The 23,016-nt window shown below is 41.7% G+C and overlaps 1 protein-coding gene across 2 annotated transcripts in view; it reads right to left on the bottom strand.

Moving 5' to 3' along the window:
* dab1a (DAB adaptor protein 1a) overlaps positions 1–6,679 on the bottom strand; it is a 306,640-nt gene extending 299,961 nt beyond the window's left edge. For both annotated transcript variants that reach the window (XM_033621350.2, XM_078168485.1), the window contains exon 1: positions 6,291–6,679. The gene's annotated coding sequence lies outside the window, so the exon portion shown is untranslated. The remainder of the gene's footprint in view (positions 1–6,290) is intronic.
* Positions 6,680–23,016: the final 16,337 nt, after the last annotated feature.

Here is a 23,016-nt window from a genome sequence, read left to right as displayed (position 1 = left end):
CAATTACTTGTTGGGTTCATGTATCAAGCAAAAAATCTTTGAACAAGATTTACTGGTTCCAGCTTCTCAAATAAGAGGACGTATTGCTTTTCCCTGTTTTTTTTATCATTTTAAATTGAATATATTTGGATTTTTCTTTTCTTTTTTACCACTGTTTCAACAAAACAAGCAAAGTGGGGATGACACATTGAGTTCTGGACCTTATTTCATAAACTGGTTAAGTGAAAAACAGTAGGTTGCTTAACATTAATTGACTAAGTATAATAACAATAAAAGGTTTAAGCCAAATCAAAGAAAGTGCATGATTTTTTTACTGGTCAACCATTTTTATGTGGCATGAACAGTATCAAAAGCTATTCTTATTAAACTGTCCAGTACTTTCTATAGAGAACAATATGGCGGCAGGTAGGGATGCATGATAATATCAGCACACCATTGGTATCGGCCAATATTGGCTTTAAAATGACCTATCAGAATCAGCCGTACTGGTATATTGGATAACTAGCCTGGAAATCCAGACCCAAACCTAGAAAGATTTAGGGTCTGGCTATGAGTAATGCAAATGGCCCAACTCGAGGGGCGGCACTTAGCATGCATTTGAAAATATCACTGCACACAATTGGATAACACTACGACCAATCAGAACAATACTTAGCGCTTAGCTACCAGCAGAGCTAACTGGTAGATTAGACTCTTGCTGTATCCGGTCGGCAAAACAGCAAAAACGTCCTCCTTGCATCTTGCAATGTTTACTGACTGATTCCGGACTTCGTCATCGCAGCGCTGTCATCATCTGTTTAGCTTGCCTCTGGCCCGCCTATATCAGATACACCAATGTGATTGGTGCAGCTTGGCTCCAACGGCATAGGTAATGAGCATCATTACTGATTGCCAGAGTGACACGCAAGAACTCTGGATTTCCAGGGTATTGGATAACGGCAAAAAAATCCAATACCGTGCATCTCTAGTGACTGGCTGGTAACCAACGATATGGAGGTACATTAAAAAGTATGCCAAAATAAGTGTCTTAAAATTATTTGAGGTGAGAATAGGCAACGCAGCAACAGATTGGTCTGTATTTTATCTGCACTGTCTAGTTTTAGGTGGTACAGTTGTGCAGTGTTGCATTGTCGCCTCACAGCAAGAGGGTTCCTGGTTCGAACCCCAGGATGGGGGGGTTCCTTCCACAATCCAAAAACATGCAGGTTAAGCTAATTGGTGACTCTAAATTGGACGTAGGTGTGAATGGTTGTCTGTCTCTATGTGTCAGCCCTGCAATAGATAGTCTGGCGACCTGTCCAGGGTGTACCGTGCCTCTCACCCATTGTCAGTTGGGATATGCTCCCTCCGTGACCCCCAACAGGATAAGCGGTTACAGAAATGAATGAATGTCTAGTTTTACCGTTTGATATTGAGCCTCTGTTTTAACAGGGTAGGAAACAGTATGTCTTCTTCACTAGTTCTGCTATCTCCAGCCAAAGCATTAAATTATATTCCTGAATACATCTTAGGTGAGAAACAATACAGTAACAGATTCTTGGTTTTTATCTGATCAGAACTCTTTGGTTTATACCGTTTGATCTGAGTTTAAGAGAGAGAGCACCAGATCTCTTTCTCAATGCACCTCTACGTCCATGGTGGTGGGCACACAAAAATCCAGAGGTACAATGTGTGGTACAGCAGCCCTAGAGCCAGCGAAAATCAGCTGGATGACATGTAACGCGTCATTCAGTAAATTTGAGCTGAAAGACGAGTATGAGATCTGTGAACTGGTAAGGTAGAGGCAAGTTTACCATGGTTCATTTACACATACTACCCACATCGTTAAGCAGAGCTGGTTGAAAATCTGCTTAGTATTCCTTTAAATATCATGAAGGCATGCCACTAATACGATTTTGCTTCATCTAAATTATTTCCATCAAACATGGAAGAATAAATAGTTTGCTGACCACTGACAGAACTAATCTAAGAGGAAAACATCTGCTGCTCAAATGAAAAGGTGTTCCTGAAGTTTATAGATATTGCCTCTCCTAAAAGAAGATATGTCTTCATCAACGCAACCAACGCTGCCATACTGCATCACCATAATTGATGTTTGAGTTTCTGCTGCATTGCATTTAACTTACAACAGCCCCTTGGATCCGTCTGGAAAAAAAAAAACAGTGACTGTGCACTTTGTTGCTGCACCCACATTATTTCTTAACTTCTCTCTAGGAGGGAGGCCAAACTTTTCTGTTGCACAGACAGACCTGTTAAGATTGTGTTTTACCTCAGCAGTACCTCAGACTTTTCTCTGTTGGTGCTGAAGTCCTGAGTTCAAAGCTCTAACGCTTTAAGCACTCCTAACAAGCACACAGGTATACACAATTATTACAAAACAATACATTTAAAAAAAATCTATGTCTGCATTCAAAAAGGACACTCGTGGATTACACAAATGAAAGACGTGAGTATAAGTATCAGCACCTTCTCTTAATATGGCAGCTGGTGATGTGTCCACACATACAGCTGTACTTTCAGCCTTTTACTCGCACATCTCTGATATCTGACAACCTTTCACTACTTACTGTACCTATGGACATTTACAGAAACTGCAAAACTGAAGCAGTTTGCACTCATAACCAAGCTGCGAGACAGCATCACACACACACACATACACAAACAACACTTCACACATACCAGAGCTCATGACATTCATAAGAGGAAATGAAAAAGAGCGTGGCCCTGTCCCGGGCACTGGCGTGCGAGACAGTGATTGTGTTGAGTAAATGTGATTACCTGAGAGTCACTCTCTGGAGGCAAACGCCACCGAGTTATTATACTCTTATTATTCCCAAACTAATATCATAGCCTGCCAGTCACTTACGACGCATTCCTTAACCACACGCTGACAAGTGTGGAGGTGCCACACAAACTGGATGAGCGAGAGACAGGCAAACACACACAGACAGCACAAGCACAATAAGATGAAAACACACCCACACAGATTTCCACTCACATTTACATGCTGTGGGAACACATGCCGAGTGAATCCAGACATGCGCACACACCCTCATCTGACTAGGCTGCCAGCCAGCAGACATTTACACACACATACACACAAATTTCCTCAGAGGGCCCCAAGGCGAGAGGAATCGTCCTCTTCATCTGAAGTGGAGAGGAAGCCCATTGGCCAAATTAGATTCCAACGTTTCCTGACGGAGTTAAGCATCAATCTGCAGCGCTGCGCCGTGATTCGCCATGACCTTGGCCTATCACAGCGCAGCGTCTGGGAGTGCTCAGAGAGGCTCTTAATCAGACCTGGAGGACATGGGGCCTATGATGACATTACTCAGCCCTTTATCTCTCCACACACGTCCCTCTGTTTCTCTGTGCGTCTGTCTTCCAATCTGCCCTCTCTTCATCCCCTCTCAGCTCCGAGCTGAGGAGGTGGCTCCACAGCTCAAATGGATGCTTACTTACCCTGACCTCTGAATGTAATCTATGTCCATTGATGCAATTCTGGGCCAACAGTTTGCCCTCCCAATGCTGACCAAACACAACAACACACTGCCCTTTTGTATCAAATGTGACCCATTTCCACTCATTCTACTCAACAGGTACATCAACAGGTCCATTTCTGCATCACTGATTGCATTCAAACATCCACTCTGATACACACACACACATACATGACCATCCCCTAAACAATACACACACACTCATCCTCATTCCAGATCTATTGCAATCCCATTGTGAATGATGAGATTGTGCTGAGATGGAGATAAATGAGCTTTCATTACGGCCATGATAGCACCAAGCGGCACCAGAGAGAGGGATGAGAGGAAGGGACGCTCTCCTCCTTTCATTCCCTCCATCTCTCATTTGCCATGTCCAAGGGTTCTTAAATGCATAAAGGACACAAAAGGACAAGGTACATACTGCGGAAATACAATAAATATGTGCATTTATATAGCTTGCACTTATACATACACACACAGGCACTACGTAAAAGAAATATGTGCATTTATATTGCTCATTCACACACACCTATACAGTGCTTCAAACTGAACTCCATCCATAGAGGATATATAGAAAACACCTACATAGATAATGGAATTCTCTGTCAGGATCTATCAAGGGAAAGCTTTTACCTCCACATGGATAACACACTTATCCTTAGCTGGAAACACACACACACACATTTATGCACGCATAACTTTCTCAAACCCATACACATGCTGCATGCCAAATGAATACAATAAAGGCATACCGTTTTAGGTACATTCGGCCCATTTGATGATTGAAAGAGATTTGTAAAATCAAAGATATAAAAAGCCTGTCTCGTTTTTGGCAGACAGTGTAAGGAGAATGTAATTGGATTTTTCCCCTCTTGGTTTAACAGATGATGTTCTGGAGGGGTAGGAAGTTATGAGCGCTGCACAGCACCTGTATACACATTCAGACTCACTTGTACACAGAAAATGCAGTACAGCAAACAGTGTGATATTACAGCTGCCAGTATGATACAGTAGCCCTTTGTTATTTTCAAACAAAGTAATATTACCGCTCATATCCACTCTATATCAGTGCCAATATTCACAGTCAATATTCTGCGCTGTAGCAATACAGAAGCAAGACCAGAATTTTAACAACCTCACGACTACCAATAGCCTGCAAGTGTGTGTGTATATGTGTGTGTGCTCCTGCTGCTGAGTCACGCAGGGTCCAAAATGGATTAGCCTGAGTCGAGCTTAATTCTCAGTAGGTCAATGTCTAGTTGTTACCTCAGAAAGACGTGATGTGATGTGATGTGATGGGAAAAAGGAAACCAAAAGACAGAGACAGAAAGATACAGGGAGACAGACCATCCTCAAGGCATGCACATCAAAGCCAGATTTCGCTCACATACACACGGTATATTTTCCCTCTATGCCTCACTCTCCAGCCCTGGCTGTCGTACAAACAAATGCGCATAAACATGTGGACACAAAAACATTCACTGAGGCCCCTCGATTGGCTCAGAGCCGATGTAGTGACTTGCAAGTTTTGTCTTAGACGTTTTAATTGCTTTTCCCATTTTCCTGTCCATTCATCCTCCCACATCCCCCTGCTCTCTACCTAGCTGTCGATGGTGCACACATTCCTGCATTTTGGATCACAGTCTGATCAGTGTATGTCTAACAGGACTCTAAGAATGAGCAAAACTGTGATTGGCCTTGAGATGTGATGTCCCAGAGTCCATTGGACAGTGCTCATCCTGCCCATGTTTCCTTGGGTGTAAATATGTGTATAAAAATGTCACAAATATGACAAAAGTGACAGCAGGGAGCTTTAGCACCAAGCAGCACCACCTCTAGATGGTGAGATTCACTGCCTCAAGGCCAGTTCAGCACAGCACGTGATATCTGTCATGTAGGACTGAATCCAGGCCTCCTGGCTGAGGGACAGGAACCTCACATGCTACAACCTCCCGCTGATTTGATTCAGAAACTCTCAGCACAAATGCTAGTAGTGCTTCAGGTCTTGTCGTATACACAGATGTAGATGTATGGTACATCACACAACTACATCCTGTAACTTGCACCTTACACGAGGGCCAGCTCCCTCCAACAGAGACATTCCCTTTATAGTAAAGACTCCAGCCCATCAGTGCCAATAAAGAAGCATAATGCACTAATACTAAGATATAATCCCACAGAAGGACAAATTAACATTTAAAAAGACACACAAATGCTCCCAGAGAGCTGTGAGTGCACACTAGCCTGCAGCCTTGAGGCAGCGCCCAGCCCACAGTGATTGATACTCCGATACAGCCGTTTTTCCTCGCTAGCCAAGTCCAAGCCAGTCAGAAAACACACACACACAAACACGCCTGTCATCCTCGCTGAGCTCTTGCTGGCACAACATACATCTCCCCCTCTCTCCTGCTCCATCCATCTCTGGTATTCTCCATTTATATTTTCCTCCCTCTCTTCATATCAGCATCTCTATATCTGGCTTCTGTGAGGATGTATCCATCTACAACATGTCACAGAAGAATATCTCTCTTAGTGCTTATCTTCTTCACTTACAACTCCTCTCCCTCAGCTCTGTGCTACTTTCTTAACTTGAACACTAGCACTGCATTACAGTTTAAAATGACATTTAAGTGCATTTCAGTGTACAGATATCTCGCTCTGACATATTTCTGTGCTCCACGTATAAAGCATCCCTCCTACTGTACCATGCGCAGCCTCTGAATACAAATTCAAGCCCACAGCAGACTTTCAAACTCTCTCTTACTCATCCCTTTAAGTGCTGACACACACCTGATGGATCCTGTGCCTGTTCCCGGTTCCTCCTCCTCTGCTTTGCCACCACACCACGAAGGTCACTGCCGGCCCGCTGTCGCTCTTCCCCCTCCTGTCTTCCTCTTGCTCTCCTCTTACTCCCTGTCCCTCTCTTTCTCTCTCTGCTTTGGCCAGAAAGAGAGAGAATCCTTGCAGGGGCAGGAAATCCTCAGCTACAGACAGACAGACACACTCAGAGACTGTAGAGCCTTGCTGCAGCTGAAGCACACTGGAGGCACCGGCTGACTGAGCTGTGGAAGTGGTGGAGGGAGGCTAATGTGGCTAGGCTACGGTCTGCACCACAGCAGCCTACAGACACACACAGCCAGAGAGCTCAGAGAGTCGCTAGCTCAAAGCTCACCGCAGCAAAGCTCAGAGTCAGCAACCTAGCCCCCCTCCCCGCCTGCCTCTCTCGTGTTCTCGCTCTGCCTCTACCCCCTCCTCTCCTCTCTCACAGTTACCACATTCCACCTAATAGCAGAATCCTCTCTCCCTCCCTCCCTTAACTAAAGTATACATCACTCATCCTCAGCTCTCATGATTCTCCTCAGCTTGGTGATTTACCTTCTGATGAGGCTATATCCTCTCTTCTCACAAATCTATTCACCCTCTCCAAGGTGTGTTGTGTTTTTGTTCACTCAGGATAAAAAGAAAGCTTTGAAAGGGTCTGAAGTCAAGGTAAAAACCCTTGTCAGAGTTTAACTGCACATTCCCTGGCTTCAAAATAACAAAATGCAGCCACCAACCAACCATCTTGTGTTCAATTCTGTTCAATTCATGTTCGACCTGGCTGAAAGACAAACTTGTCTTTGGGGTCAAAAGTCAATTTGAAGTTGAAACGGTCTGCAGGTGTTCACTCAAAGTGATCACCTCTGCCAGTGATGTCACTGATGTGTTCTTCCACTCTACTTCAACAAGTGCGTATCAATTTTTAGTTGAAATAGAAACCTGCACACAGCTGGTTGTCAATGGAACATATTTCTCCAGCCCTGTGCTAATGGTGACGAGCCCTGATCTTTTCTCTGCTTGGAGTATGCCTGGAGGAGGAGATCATGCGCGTGGTTGTGTGGTTGTGTGTGTGTGTGTGTGTGTGTGTGTGTGTGTGTGTGTGTGTGTGTGTGTGCATTTCTGTCTGTCCACAGCTTATCTCACAATCTACCTGACTAACCAGCCTCATACTTTTGTGTGCACATTTGTGACTATGCTCAAGGACCTCTCGTGGTTGCAGTGACTCACAATTGTTGAAACCCTTTTGTATTGACTGTTTCATATCGTTATTGACCTTGACTCATACCTCTTCTTAACCAGCAGGTAGGGTTTTCAGAAATCTGCCTCACCTAGTCTGTTCTATGAGTCACTTGCAGACACGTTTTGGCCTTCGTCATGGCTCAAAGACATCCACAGAAAAGTCTGGTCTCATCTGTAACCAGAACATTTGCAGATTAATTCCATTTCTGAAATATTGTGATCCACTAAAGGCATGTTACAAGATGAATAAATCAGCATTTTCGTTATCCTTGCCGCCATCTTGACTGTCAGGGAGCTGAAAGAGACAACTGCACCAGGCGCAGCTACAACCCAGTTGTGTTACCTGTGCCGCACAGCATCATACCACAAGAGCGTTTCGGAAGCAGAGTGGTTTGCTTGCCCCATTTTGTAGACTTGCATATTTTGTATCTTGCATATTTGTGCTTCTGTCATGCTTCTGCCTGCAAGCAGGCTATGTAGTTAAATTTAGAGCTGCCCCTTGAAAGTCAGAGATTTGAATCATCAGTCGGAGATCCCTCACTTGACTAAGATAGCTTCAAGTCATGCATTAGTTTTTGCTTTTTTTTTTTGTTTTTTTGCTGGTCGGCGTGCAGGACCATGAACTTCTAGGGAGGTTCTGGTGCCCAGATTTTGCTGTGGAGTGAGCGCTCTTGACTCTCACACTACTCTTTGGTACAGAGAGCTGCGGAAGTGATGCAGTGGCACGGAGGAGGATGAACCAGGATCCTTACAGTGTGTTCTGGGTCTGCCCCGGGGCCTCCTATCAGAGGGACGTTCACAGAACACCTCTAACAGGAGGCGCCCAGGAGGATCCTGATCAGATGCCTGAACCACCTAAACTAATCCCTTTCTATGCGAAGGAGCAGCAGCTCTACTCCGAGCTCCCTCCAGATGCCTGAGCTCCTCACCCTATCTCTAAGGCTGAGCTGAACCATCCCATGGAGGAAACTCATTTCAGCCGCTTGTATCCGTGAACTCATTCTTTCAGTCACTACCCAGAGCTCGTGACCATAGGTGAGAGTTGGGACATAGATGGACCAGTAAATCTAAAGCTTCGCCATCCAGCTCAGCTCCCTCTTCACCACGACGGTCCAGCGCAGCACCTGCATCACTGCAGATGCTACACCAAAGCGCCGATCCATTTTATGCTCCATTCTACCCTCACTCGTGAACAAGACTCTGGGATACTTGAACTCCCTCACTTGTGGCAGTAACTCTCTCCCAACCTGGAGGGGGCAATCCATCTTTTTCTGGCAGAGAACCATGGCCTCTGATTTGGAGGTGCAATTGATCTAGGGCTGTACCCAACTCAGACTCAGACCCAAATCCAAATCTGAGTTGGGTACAGCCCTAGTTCAATTGTTTCTTTCTTAGTCTGTTGTTGTGTTCATTGTTATTATTCCATTCTTTGTTGTGCCGTCGCCTACAAACAATGTTGACACCATTAAAAGTCCAATAATGAATGACAGTTATCAAATATTTGTGGCTGTGTTTTATTAGAAAGACATCCTCATAATTATAAAGTCTCTTCTGAAATGTGTTTTGGCGCCTCTGCTGGAAATACTGTCTAGAGTGGCCACGATCAGCTCAGACAGCTGGAACGTGACCGCCTGGCAAAAATCTGCACTATACTGAGTGCACTTTACTAGTTGTCTCTGCCTCCACTTTAATACAACTAAGGTGAATGGAAAGCACAGTTCCCAACACTGAAAAATAATATTTGACACAAATTTAAAAAAGAAAAGGTTTGTATCAGCAGAACTACTTTCTACCAAATGAATAGTCCCTGTGAAGAAAAACCTCAGGACATCAAACTGAAACTATCTGCATGACTAGATACCGCACACAGTAAATGATAAAACGTTTAGTAATTGGGTGAACTGACCTTTTAAAATACAAAGTGGCATACAGACCACATAAATGCACACTTATGACAGCAGGGGGGACAGGAATGGAAGAGGGGCGGTGGCATTCAGATGAATCCAAATCCACATGCCGCCACCTTCACCACCACCATTTATCATTTAATGTATTCATCCTCTCCAAACCTAATGCCCTGACAAAGACAGGCTTATTCAGCCCTCCCTAACACAAAGATTAGCCTCAGACAGACTACACGTACAGACACTCGCACAGAGGAGAGGGAAGAGACGAACACATAAACAGTGGTGGGGGGGAGTCAAGTGGCGCATCACCCATTGGGGAAAAAAAAGAGCAACCATAAAATGAGTATCAGACAGGGTGAGACTGCAGAAGAGTTGAAAAATCATTAACATATAGCCTGAGCAACATGTTCACAATGTTCACATTGTTGTGTGTTGAATAGTAAAATGTCACTACTCTTCTATTGTTGCCCTGATCCAATATGGTGACTCCATATGTAACAGCAGCTGTGGATAAAGCCACTGTTCAAGGGGGCAGAGAGAAGAAAATGACAAACTCATAAAGAGTCCGTCACAGAGCTCTGCCAGCTTGTAGAACAAACAGCTAAAAGGATATGAAAGAAAGCCTCTGCTCAGTCTTCTCTAAAATTTCTTCCAGCCCTCTCCACCCCTCCCTCCTCTCTCCATCCTTCACTCTGACTGCGTTTTCATCCCTCGCTCTCCTTCTCTCATCTGAACAAGGACATTCGGTGCATCACCACTAAAGAAAAAATGCCATCTCCATCTCCACTCATGGCTGTTGCTATGGCCACAGCAATAAACCTGACTGTGCTGCTTCACTCCACACTGAATGAGTGCCTGTATAGGATGTGCTTATGCCCTTACACGCTCGCTGTGTCAAACCTATGAGGAAAAACACACACACACACACACACACACACACACAAACACCTGCATCATTCTTCACTGCAGACCAGGTTTAACGTGGCTTCCCACAGATCTATACACCAGGATTCACACGGGTATTGGAACATCATTTCATCTAGGAAATTAGTTTTGTCATGAATACGTCTACTTACTGGTGATGAACGGAGCCACAGTCTATTGACAGCTGTCAAGTGTGGCCATAGGGGCAGATTGATAAGAGCGTGTGTTAACTGTCATTTGGCACAGAGGAGATGGATTACGTTTAAGTAATGACTGGCTGAACGATGTGGAATGCTGTCCCATCTCTCCGCCACTGTCACATGCTCATTAAGAGCATCAGAGCATGTCATTAACATACACACATACGCTCACTAAAGCGTATCATTAAATAGATTTAATTATCTAACTTTCTGAGTCTCTGAATAACGACAACAAGTGCACAGTGCATTCAACTTCCAAACAAATGATTCTCGTCAGTACATTTCTAATTAGTGCAGAGAAGAGGAAAAAGATTGGTATTAACCTGGGCTTACTCAGTCTGTGTGTGTTTAAGTGTGTTCGTGTGTGTGTGTATTCATCCTCCAGTAATTATATTTCCAGGCAGTGCTGAGCAGAGAGGGGCAGGCCTGTGTGTATATTCCATTCGGCTTATCAGACGTGTCCAATCCTGAGGCAGATCAGATCGAACTGTAAAAGCTCATTAATTACGGATGGTTGCTGAGCGACAGAGAAAAGGAGGGGGGTGGGGGGGGCTGGTAGGGGTGAGGTGAGGGGACTGATGGGTGAGGAAGTAAATGAAGAGCAGTGTTGGAATGCTGAAGCTGAGAAATAATTGAAAAAAAAAAAATCTCCCTCTGGTTTGTATTTGAGACGTAAGCACTCAGCAAGCACAGCTTTGGAGATCAAAGGGTAAATGTTGCCGGCCATCTCTGCTGATGGAGGCTCACACAGCGTCATTCATACACCAAAAAGGCTCACACAGCATACACTCAAAGAACACACAGGAAGATTTTAAAAGCCGTTTGGTTAAGCATCATACTGAGAAAATAAGATCTGTGGGGGATAGCCTTGATAAAATAACATTTCAGTTGAGTTATACAGATAAGACTCTGTCTTCCCATATGATTATCCTCTGGCAAATTAATGCAAATTCACCTCTTAAGAGTGATTATTAGAGTAACATCTATTTGTGACTCCAGGGATGAACTTAGACCCTCAAGGAAAAAAGCCATCCAACAAATGAGCAGTCAGCTGGTGAAAAGTAAAACTGGCACCACTGTCTAACAAGCCATACTTTGTAAATGCTTGTTTAAAGTAGGACTGAACGATATGGAAAAATAATTATCTGCGGGGTTTTGTTTTTGGGAACTAATATTGTGACCATTCAGTGTGTGATTTTCTTTTTAAAAAAGCTCTGTATCTCCTGTATAATCCACGGCACACAAGCCATACTGTTAATCTTTCTGTAGTATGACCAACACAACATCGGATACAGTGGATACATAAACTGCTCTTGTGTGCGTTATGATGACATGAGACACGCTGATGCATGAATTGATATGAATAATGTATTTTTATTGTAAAAACGGAGGCTGGAAACACTGAGATCAAACGGGTATTGGCAAGCAGAGAGTGTCATGCGTGCTTCCTGGCAGCGATCTAGTTGCAGATTGCAAACAGCTGAAACTTCTCCTGGTTAGAATTCCTTCAGTGCTCATTGTTCAGGAGGTTTTTACCGGGAGACAAATTATCCACAGAGGTCTCGTCTTCTCCAAAACAAACAGACCTGGTATCAAAACCAGTAAAACCTCAAAATAAAGCAGCTTCATGTTACAAATCACTGTTTTTCTGATGCTGTTCAGCACGTTGGAGACAGGCCACTAGCCCAGCACCTGCTAATGTGTGCTCACCATTTTTCACTGCTAACTTAGCGCATGCTCAGATTTCTTCTGATCCAGTGTTCTGTACTTACACTTTTTTTTTGAGTGCATAAGTGCGTTCACACTGGGAAATATGGAAAAATGCAGTGCACTATGAGTACCCGCATGGTCAAAACGGTCAAGAAGTTGAGTGTGGAACTATGGACACTTCTCGCCCTCAATGGTCGCCATCTTGGCTACGTAGCAGAAGGGGAGGGACCACTTTTCAAACTGGAAATGGCGGCCGAGGACTGTGCGACCGTGAACGTGTACAAACACGTGTTTTTTGCACTAAGCACCACTATAGTGTTGTCAGGTATAAGCCAGTAAGTTTATTGGGTTAATTTAGCAGTCTGTAATGATTTGGTACCACGAACGATAACGCGAATGCTAATGCTAACGTGCTAACTAGCTACTTTGCAGCCTTCATTTCCGTGTTTGGTTTGAGACAACACTACCCTGTCTAAATTCGCGCACTACGCCAATAAGTACATAGTGCACATAGTATACTACATAGAAGTGTATTAACGAAGTATGCAATTTGAGACACAGTTCAGGTGTTCAGGAGGTTTTTACCAGAAACTGTAGAGGTCTGTTCCTCTCCAAAACAAACAGACCGAGTGGTTTTAACTGCTAAAAACACAAAATAAAGCCACTTCACTAAAAAAAAAAAAAAAAAAAAAAAAAAAAAAAAATCAGCGTTTGACTCACGCTACTCTTTGGGTGGCCAATGCAAAACACAAGTGGTCCTATCTAGAGCCAGTGTTTGGGTTGTCCGTTCTGGACTACTGTAGAAACATGGCGGTGCAACATGGTGATCTGCATAGATGAGGACTCACTCCCTTTGTAGATATAAACGGCTCATTCTAAGGTAACAAAAACACAACAATTCTTATTTTCAGGTGATTATGCACTGAAGAAAACACACTTATTAATTTAAATAAACACAAGAAGTTTGTGCTCTAGTGCCAATATATCCCCCTAAATCCTGCACATTGGCTCTTTAAATAAAATCTGAAAAAAGCAGACCAACAGGCAGGTGTGAACACTAATATGATAAATAAACATGAATCTTACTGATCTTCACTGAACTTCACACTGACTATCACTCCACCACTCTCCTTATTAACATGTTGTTGAAAATTCCTGCTTCAGCTTCCAGATTGCGGCCGGGAAGCACACAGGAGACTCACCTGTGTGCTCTCAGCACATTCACCATAACTCTCTCTCGAACACACACTTGCAACAATGTAATATATAAACATGTGATAGGTCATACTTTATAAATCATATTTGCTTTATAGATCAGTAATAAGCTATTAAGAGAGTGAGAACTTTTAGGTCAACAGGCCGATAAACAGTCCACTTGGTGTTTATTCAGACCTTGCTTTGTCCCTTCAGCTCTTTAATTCATCAGAAGTATCCTCTAATGAACCATTCGGCCATTTAATTCTAGATAAAAGATCGCAGGGCATTTGGAACCAAAATCATCTTCATTAAATCTTATTACCATTTACAACTACTGATATAATGGATTATAAATTGAGAAACTCAAGCCCTCTTAAGAAAGACAGACATTCTAATAAGCCATCAAGACCGCAGTTATAAATTTAAGTTTCAGTAATAAAGAGTTTTCAGCCACAATAAGCTGAAGTCCAGAGTTATACACCTTATTAATAAGTGGTACCCAGTTTAAAAATGACATTGAGAGAGTTTATCTATTGGTCAGGACAACACTTTGAAGTACCAGCTTCTCCCTGAGTAGGGCTGGGTAAAAAAATATTTTCAATTAAATGATCCAAGATGGATTCTCAACATCCTGAGTATGATCCCAACATCAGTATGATACAATGCTAACATGCTTATGTTTAGCAGCTGATGACAAGTCTCTGTGCTCATCAGATCCTCTGACATACACATTCATAAGGTGACTAAAAGCTGGGTCCTTCTCCTTCAAGCATCCCAGGGATTTGGACGAGGGCTTCAAATAAAGTGATCTCTGCATCAGTGCAAATCCATTTTAAACAGCCTATAGGTAGCCCTGCATTGGCTTCCTATCAAATATAGGATTGATTTTAAGGTTCTTTCATTTGTTTTTAAAGCCATACATGGGCTGGCATCCCATATTGCTGAACTTCTCTGCCCCTACTCCAACTCCCAACCTCTTACCATCTCTCAATCCTCAGAACAAAGTCTTAACTGTCCCATGATCGAGGCTGGTGGGTAAGGAGGATCGTGCCTTTGCAGGAGCTGCTCCAAAGCTCTGGAATAGCCTTCCCCTCCATTGACACTTTTAAGACAAATCTTAAAACATACACGTTTTCAATGGCCTTTGATTGTTTGTAGTGGTTTTAATATTTTAGTATTTTTTCTTTTTTCACGTATGTAAGTGTTCTTATTCCGTTTTATATTTGTGTACATGTTATACTGCTATACATATGTGTGTAATTATTTTCATTTGGACGGCACTTTGGTCAACTGCAGTTGTTTTTAAATGTGCTTTATAAATAAACTTGATTTCATGTGATTTGATTTACACATAACGGGGTCTTTAATTCTGTAGCTTCTCTGCCTTCCTGCGGAGCTTCTGGACATGAGCAGCAGTTCAGTGTGAAGGACTTCAGTGATTCAATTCCATAAAAATGAGAAGCTCTCTCTGCTTCACCATCAGTTGTCACCGGCCTCTATGTGCACTATACACACAGACTCTACTGTATGCCTGGAGTTATACACACACACAATATATACCTTACAGTCCAACTTCCCCCTCCTCTGTTTTTGTTTTTCTTACACTCCTCTGTGTCTATACGTTACCTCCCGATCTTCCACAGACAGCTTACAGAGCCGCCATCCACACAGCTAATCAGAGCAACGGGGTCAGAGAACTAGAAGTAGGTCCCCCACCCAACCTGGCTGAGACACCCACACAGAGGCAGACAAGTACAACACATATGCATGTGGACTCAAGCACCTTTTCCATTAGCCGGTGACTCCCGGATGAATAAAACATAGCAGATGATCACGCTGCAGCCATCAGATTAGAGCCCATACACACATACATGCATGCAAACACACGCATATACCGTGCAATCACATTTATGGCAAGACATGAGAAACCAATTCCCTTTCGTCACACCCACCTACAGGTCAGAGATAATCATAAAAAGTAATTGGTACACACTCTTGAATATATTAGTGTTTGATTTGGGCTCCATTGAACTCCCAAATATTCAATCTCTAGTGGACAGCAAACTGGCAATACGGCACAGTGTGTTAATCAAGGTTTTTTCAAATGATTTCCCAATGGCAAATAAATGTATAGACAATCATATATGATTTTAGGCTGCATTTAACCTTTGTTTCCATTGTTGGTTGGTCTAAAGATTATTTTCTCAACTAATCGATTAGTTGTTTGGTTTAAAAAATGTCAGAAAATGGTAAAAAGTTTATCAGTGTTCTGTAAAGCCCAGGATGGCATCCATATTGGTATTGTTTTGTCTACAGCCCAAGGATATTCAGTTTATTGTCACAGAGGAGTAAAGAAACCAGATAATATTCACATTTAAGAAGCTGAAGGTAATTTTGACTCTTTTTCTTGAAAAATTAGTTAGCAAGAATTAAATATTCGTCAAGTAACTGATTAATCACTGTATGTGTCTTCTTTTTAATTTACAACCTAATGTCTAAATGATTTTTCTTTGACTGTACTTTGCTTCAACGGTATCACTGTTCTGATAAGTCATATAAAATATGACATTGATAAAACATGATGTTTTAGAGTGCCGTTGTGCATTATTTAACGACGCACCCACATGAACGTGATGGCTACGCTGCATAACCTGCACTTCCTCTGAGTGTTGGTCGTGTGCGTCCACAGAAATTAATGCTACAGCAAGAATCAGCAGGTAAGCCCATGACGGGTGGGGGCAGTGTTATCAGGATGTGGAGTGAGGTAAGCAACAATGGCTAAAAGGGTTTAAAGAGATACTAACACAGCTTGTCACCACTGCAACTTTTTCTGTCATGACTATTTCAACACAGTAACGTCCTTAAGTGTCAGCATGTTTCGTTTAATGTGTCTACATTTTGCAAAATCTAAAATTCTCAGGGAGGATAATTCCAGCGTTCCAGCGAGGGACGATTCTGCCCTGACATACTATTCAGTGGAATTTTTAATCCTCCAGATACACACAAATTGTGCAGGAAAAGATTAGACAATGCCAATATAAATATGCTGCGGTTATATGGAAAATATTTCTTGAACCCAACTGAAATCATTCATGGTTCTGCCTGCTGTGAGGTGTCTAATCTGCAGGAAATATAACAGAAGAAGACATTTTTGTTTTCCAACTTTTTTGAGAAACTGTCCCTTCCTCTGCCAAAGACCAGGAGCCAGTGGATGACAGTCTCAAGCAAACAGAATTCAGAGTTTATCAATCAGCAACAGAAACAAACATTTCCAAATGACTGCACGGTCGTTCATGAACTATGCATGTTAGTTGAGAGTAGGGGTGGGCAATGTGGCCCTAAAATAATATCACAATATTTCAGGGTATATTTGTGACAACGATATTCTTGACAATATGACATAAAATTAAGTCAACATGGCATGGCAACAAAATAAGTGATAAAGTTTTACAGTTTACCTTCAAATATTCATTAAAAATTAAACAAAATTTATCCCACACATGTTGCACATGTTGTTTTTTTGTGGAGACGTAAGAATCACAGAGGTTTACGTTATCAACAGCCCCTTTTACACTGCCACATTTTCCGCGAATGTTGGGCCATTTTGCCGGCAAGCTGCGAGTGTTTAGACACACAGAGTTGGACTGGCGAGTTGATCCGAGGTGCCCAATTTTCCGCCTCGTAGGGTAGACATATTGGCGGAACCTTTTTGGTTTAAACAGAACAAGCAACTGGGGAGACAAGGAATTGTGCGCCCTTCGCAAACGAAGAGGCCATCAACTGTCAGATGACGGGGACGGTGAAGAACGGGCCGACTTATGAGAGAATTGCCGAAGGACTGACCAGCTGTGGCTTCCCTCCCACGTCACTGTTTACGTCACACGCTGAGCTACACGTTTTGTTACTTGCTCACGCCCCCCATTGCCCCGAAAAAGGTGCATTCTGTATAAACAAAAGTAGGCAGGCGGCATTTTGCTGCACTCCCCGATTTTGTTTTTATACTGCCAATGCTGAAAAAAGACTGATTGGGCTTTCCTGCAAATTTGCACAATTCCTGTTTAAAAAGGGCTGAAGTTTGATGACAAAATCAGTTGACGACACTGACTCCTGTGTGTGCAAGGCGAGAGAGGAGAGGGAGAGAAGCTGTGCTGCTGCCAGAGGAGCCGCTGAATGAGTTCCCTCTGAGCGGTAAGTCACTAAAAGAGTCTGAGAAGTCCGGGGCTGTTCATAAAACATTCAGGACGCCACAGTTTATTCCACACTACTGAAGCTGCTCCTCTTTTTGGAACCACCGCAGAGTCTGTAATAATTTAGCTTCCAGCCATGCTTGTTGTTGCCATGGGTAACAATATGACATCAAAGAGTCAAAATATTGCTGTTATTACAATATCAATTTTTCATATCATGTTAAAAATGATACCTGTATTATCGTGAACGATATAGTGAAGAGGTGTAAGGCCCCAGAGGAGGAAACAGTGAGCCACAGTTATATTTTGCTACCACCATGTTTCTGTCCCTCCCCGACACATGTTACCCCCACATGGAGCAAACATGCACATAAAGAGTATATTTATTTTAACCAGTGAAACAAGTGGATTAAGTGTTCACATGGTATCAGGCGCTGATATTTACCTACTGAAGGGATTATCAAAGGTTTACACCACCCCTCTCAACTCAATTGAAATTTCCACCTCCACTTCCATCCATTCCAGTTGGGTCAGATCGGACGACCTCTTCTGATTGAGGTTACATGACGGTTTTCTTTCATTCTGATTGGGCTATTATACTGACTGTTAGTGGAATATGACGGCCCATATAGATGTACTTAATGCCACTGGCATTGCAGCTGCTTATCAAACATATGTGTAGATAAAAAGCAAGTATATCATATACTTACACTCATTAAGTGTAGTTATCACAAAGCACATTGTACTTTGAATATAGAGAGACACTTTGTACTTGAGTCTACTACATGCAGCATATTAAAATGAATAAATCATCAGCACATTAATTCTGAGACAGAATGTCTGCTAACAAAGGCCGCCATCACCAAGACGACCCGCAGCCTCTAATGGCCTCTACACTGCATTTTATACTGCGCGGCATCAAGTCAGACTTTGTAGTGAATGGACAGCTTTGCAGCACAAAGGAGGCAGCACAGAGAGAAGATAGGGTTTTGTCTTATTTTTGTGAAACACTAGCATGTATAATAGCAACCATTTATTTATGTCAATTCTACCAAGGTGTCATAACACATTTGCCAATGATATATTGATATTTTAAAATGCTATGTGCAGCACATTTAAGTACCTCTCAGCAATAACTCCCTAAAAGAGCATCTCTCTGTTTGCCTCTATTTAATCTCTCCCCCCCCCCCCCCCCCAGTGCCTTCTGCAATGTCTGGGTGTCATTAATCTGATGGTGGTGGAGTGGTACCCATTACAGTCGCACACCCTAAATCAATGACTGATACACGGGGGTGTATGTGTGTCTGCATAACCGAATATTGCAGTGAAGAATACTGGGATGTTCCTTCTCCTCCTCTTAACACTGTCTTTTGATTCCTCTCCCCGCATTGCTGATGATCTTACTCTGCAGGAGGGCCTAATGAGCTGACGGGCCTTCATGAATAAAGAGAGAAAACCCACGTACACACGTGTGCACGCACACACGTACACAAAAAATGACTCAGACTGTTTGTTTTAAAGAGTGAACAGTGTGATAAATCACAAATGCTAGTTAGAAGTAAATATTTGCTTGTGCTAATTGGACTCATTAATGGCAGAGATATGAGTGGGGGTGGGGAGGGAGAAGAGATGAGTGACTACTTAAATATACACCACTGATCAGCTATCTAATTGGAGCTTTGTAATGCACACACACTCAGAACTGTTTGTGTATTGGTGTGGTAGGCTGTGGGAGAGGAATGATTAATACCTTTCTTAGACACACACGCAGATGCAAACACACACACATACACATACTCAGGCAAAGACTCTTCACTGAACCCCTGTCTCCAAAGAGGCTTTCAAGTAAATTGAGTTTGGGTTTAGGGTCCTGTTTATATTAATGAGTCCACTGCCGGTTGAGTTAGACCCACTGCTCTGTGTTATTACCTGCTTGATAATGAATGCCAGCTTGACTAGCTGCAGTCAATGGAGGCTGCCACACACAGCAGATAATGCTGCAACTTGCCACTGGCTTGCAAGAATAGATTAGCTGCAATCTCCCAAGGCTAGAAAATGATGGCAAATGGCAAATGCAGAGAGAAACTGTGGCAGACCTGGCAGCTTGAAGGACTTTGACAATTACTATACAAGAGCTTGATCAAACAGCATTAGCAAATAATTGAATGCATTTGTTTTAACCTTCCTGGAACAGCAGATTGGTGGCATTTGTCAAACAGGACAATACAATAAGTGCCTGAAGGTTTAAACTATTTTAGAGGTAATTTGGTAAAGATTTTAGTGATTGACTTATCTCACTATAGAAAGCCCTGCTCATCACTAATACAGGGCTGGGTGACATGGCCTGTAAATAACGTCACAATGTTTTAGGCTATATCACCATACACAATATATATCACAATATTTTCAAATCTCCTCTAGACTCCCGTTCCACTTTTAAATCCCGTCTGAAAACGCACCTGACTTTATGATTATCATTTTATAGCTATATTTATAATTATGATTTCTCTCTAGGGCGGCACGGTGATACAGTGGTTAGCACTGTCGCCTCACAACAAGAGGGTTCCGGGTTCAATTCCCAGGAGGGAGTCCTGCTGTGTGGAGTTTGCATTTTCCCCTGTGTCAGCGTGGGTTTCCTCCAGGTGCTCCAGCTTCCTCCCACAGTCCAAAGACATGCAGGTTAATTGGTGACTCTAAATTGTCCGTAGGTGTGAATGTGAGTGTGAATGGTTGTCTGTCTCTATGTGTCAGCCCTGTGATAGTCTGGTGACCTGTCCAGGGTGAACCCTGCCTCTCACCTAATGTCAGCTGGGATAGGCTCCAGCCCCCGCGTGACCCTGAAGAGGAAAAGCGGTTATGAAAATGGATGGATGGATTTCTGTCTAGTTAATTTAGTAACTTATTTTTGTAAATTACTGGCTTGTTTGACTTTATGATCTATGGAAACATTGCTGCTTTTTTTAACTGTGTCTTGTAAGGTGTCCTTGAGTGCTCTGAAAGGCGCCTATCAATAAAAGGCATTATTATTATTACAGAAATAGTCGTGACTAACTAATCGGTATTTCATTAGAATGATATGACATAACATGGCTGAAGGTAACGTGAATAAAACCTTCATTTCCTCGCCTGTGATCATGATTTCTGCCTCTGTAGTGTCAGATAGAGTTTCATCAGCAATAAATGACCCCACAATACTTGAGGACATCATCAAAGTCCATCTTTTCTTATTGTTTGGTTGAAAAATGGCAGAAATTAATTAATTAAAACAGTGGGTGTAAAACTTTTTTGTTTTGTCCAATTATTTGTTTACATTATTAGCTATAGCTAATTTATTTAACTTTATAACATTAATTTATTTAACTTTATTATAACAGTACTTTATTTAATTTTATTATAACATTACTTTATTTAAATTTATTATAACAGTACTTTATTTAACTTTACTATAACATTACTTTATTTAACTTTATTATAACAGTACTTTATTTAACTTTATTATAACAGTACTTTATTTAATTTTATTATAACATTACTTTATTTAACTTTATTATAACAGTACTTTATTTAACTTTACTATAACATTACTTTATTTAACTTTATTATAACAGTACTTTATTTAACTTTATTATAACATTACTTTATTTAACTTTACTATAACATTACTTTATTTAACTTTATTATAACATTACTTTATTTAACTTTACTATAACATTACTTTATTTAACTTTATTATAACAGTACTTTATTTAACTTTATTATAAAAGTACTTCATTTAACTTTACTATAACATTACTTTATTTAACCTTATTATAACAGTACTTTATTTAACTTTATTATAAAAGTACTTTATTTAACTTTACTATAACATTACTTTATTTAACCTTATTATAACAGTACAGGACAGAGTGACAGAACTGAAACGCCAAAGTGAGTCTAACATGCTTGACATGACAAGTTACATTTGGTGACTAAAATACAGTCATTTTATACATCCCATGTGATCAAGCTGCGATAAGCTGAGTATCATTGATATATCGCCCACCTCTAATACAAAACATTGTTACCTGGACTATCTGTGGGTCAATGCTTGTGTGCTCATTTGTATTCTCTCTGCTATCAGAGCAAATGGAGTTCAGGCATCACACTGTTACTCAGTGTGAGAGTATTGATATAATGACAACATACTAGATGGTTAAAATATAGGTTTGAAGGCTCAGGTTATCACAGCTGTAAGTCATAATGCAAAGCCCATGAATTGGCTTAAATCAAATAAATTAGGGCTGAAGGCTGGACATTTTCAGCCTGCACTGCAGCAGTGGTCAACATGGTGGGCAGATAGCAGATGTATGGAGCTGGGCGTTAAATAGACCACTTTATTATGTGAATGAGTGTGTTGATGGCACTTAGAGGAATCACCTGATCATCAGCTCATCTAGGTGGCACAAATGACTTAATGTTTACGCTTAATACCTACACTCTGAGCTCCATTTTAGCAGCTTAATTAAACCACTGGGCACGGTGGCTTTATTCTCCCCGCGCTCATTTTATCTCAACTGGAAAAATTTACTAAAACAATGTAATTGCTTTATCCACCTTCATGTTTACAGCACAGGGAACCCTATTCTCTCAGGATGGTCGTGTTATTCTAAGAAACAGAAGAAGGTTTGATCATTAAAACAACCGAGTTGATCACAAATTGATGGCATATAAATATGATCGACACCAATATACATCTTATTAACACTGCTGAGCCTGTGACTGAACTGTGCCAGCGCCTCCAACTAGAAATTCAAAATCTGCCAAAGTACTTCGGTTTTCGGGAGTTCAGGGTTTGCTAAAAATCAGAATTGTGTCATGAAATATGCCTTCATACTCTCGAAAGCCAGGCTGTGTTGTTCTGAGAGTGCAGCAAAGTCAACAAAGGGAACAATGAGTGCAGAGAGACATGCCTCAAATCATGTCAAAGCACCGTCTAACCACACCTCTCATGTGATTATAAGCCGCACCATGAAGAATCACACTATGCACACAGCTATAAAGAGCAACTCAGTCTGGCTGATCTCTGTAAAGAGAGTCACTGGGATGGATAGAGAGGCTGTAACTGGTGCATGTCATTTTTAGGAAGCTGGAAATTTGATTTTTTTTCTGGCTTTTTTAAAAAAAGTGCAGTTTGTCTCTTCTACACTGAACAAAAATATAAATGCAACACTTGTATTTTCTCAATTTTCATGAGTTAAAATAAAAGATCCAAGACTTTGTCTATGCACACAAAAGGCTTATTCCTCTCATGTTTTGTTCACAATTTTGTTTTAATCTGTGTTAGTGAGCATTT

The sequence above is a fragment of the Epinephelus lanceolatus genome, chromosome 6 (genome assembly GCF_041903045.1).
Source record: "Epinephelus lanceolatus isolate andai-2023 chromosome 6, ASM4190304v1, whole genome shotgun sequence".
NCBI lineage: Eukaryota > Metazoa > Chordata > Actinopteri > Perciformes > Serranidae > Epinephelus > Epinephelus lanceolatus.
The sequence above is the reverse complement of the archived record's forward strand: the minus strand, read 5'-3'. Positions and strand labels throughout refer to the sequence as shown.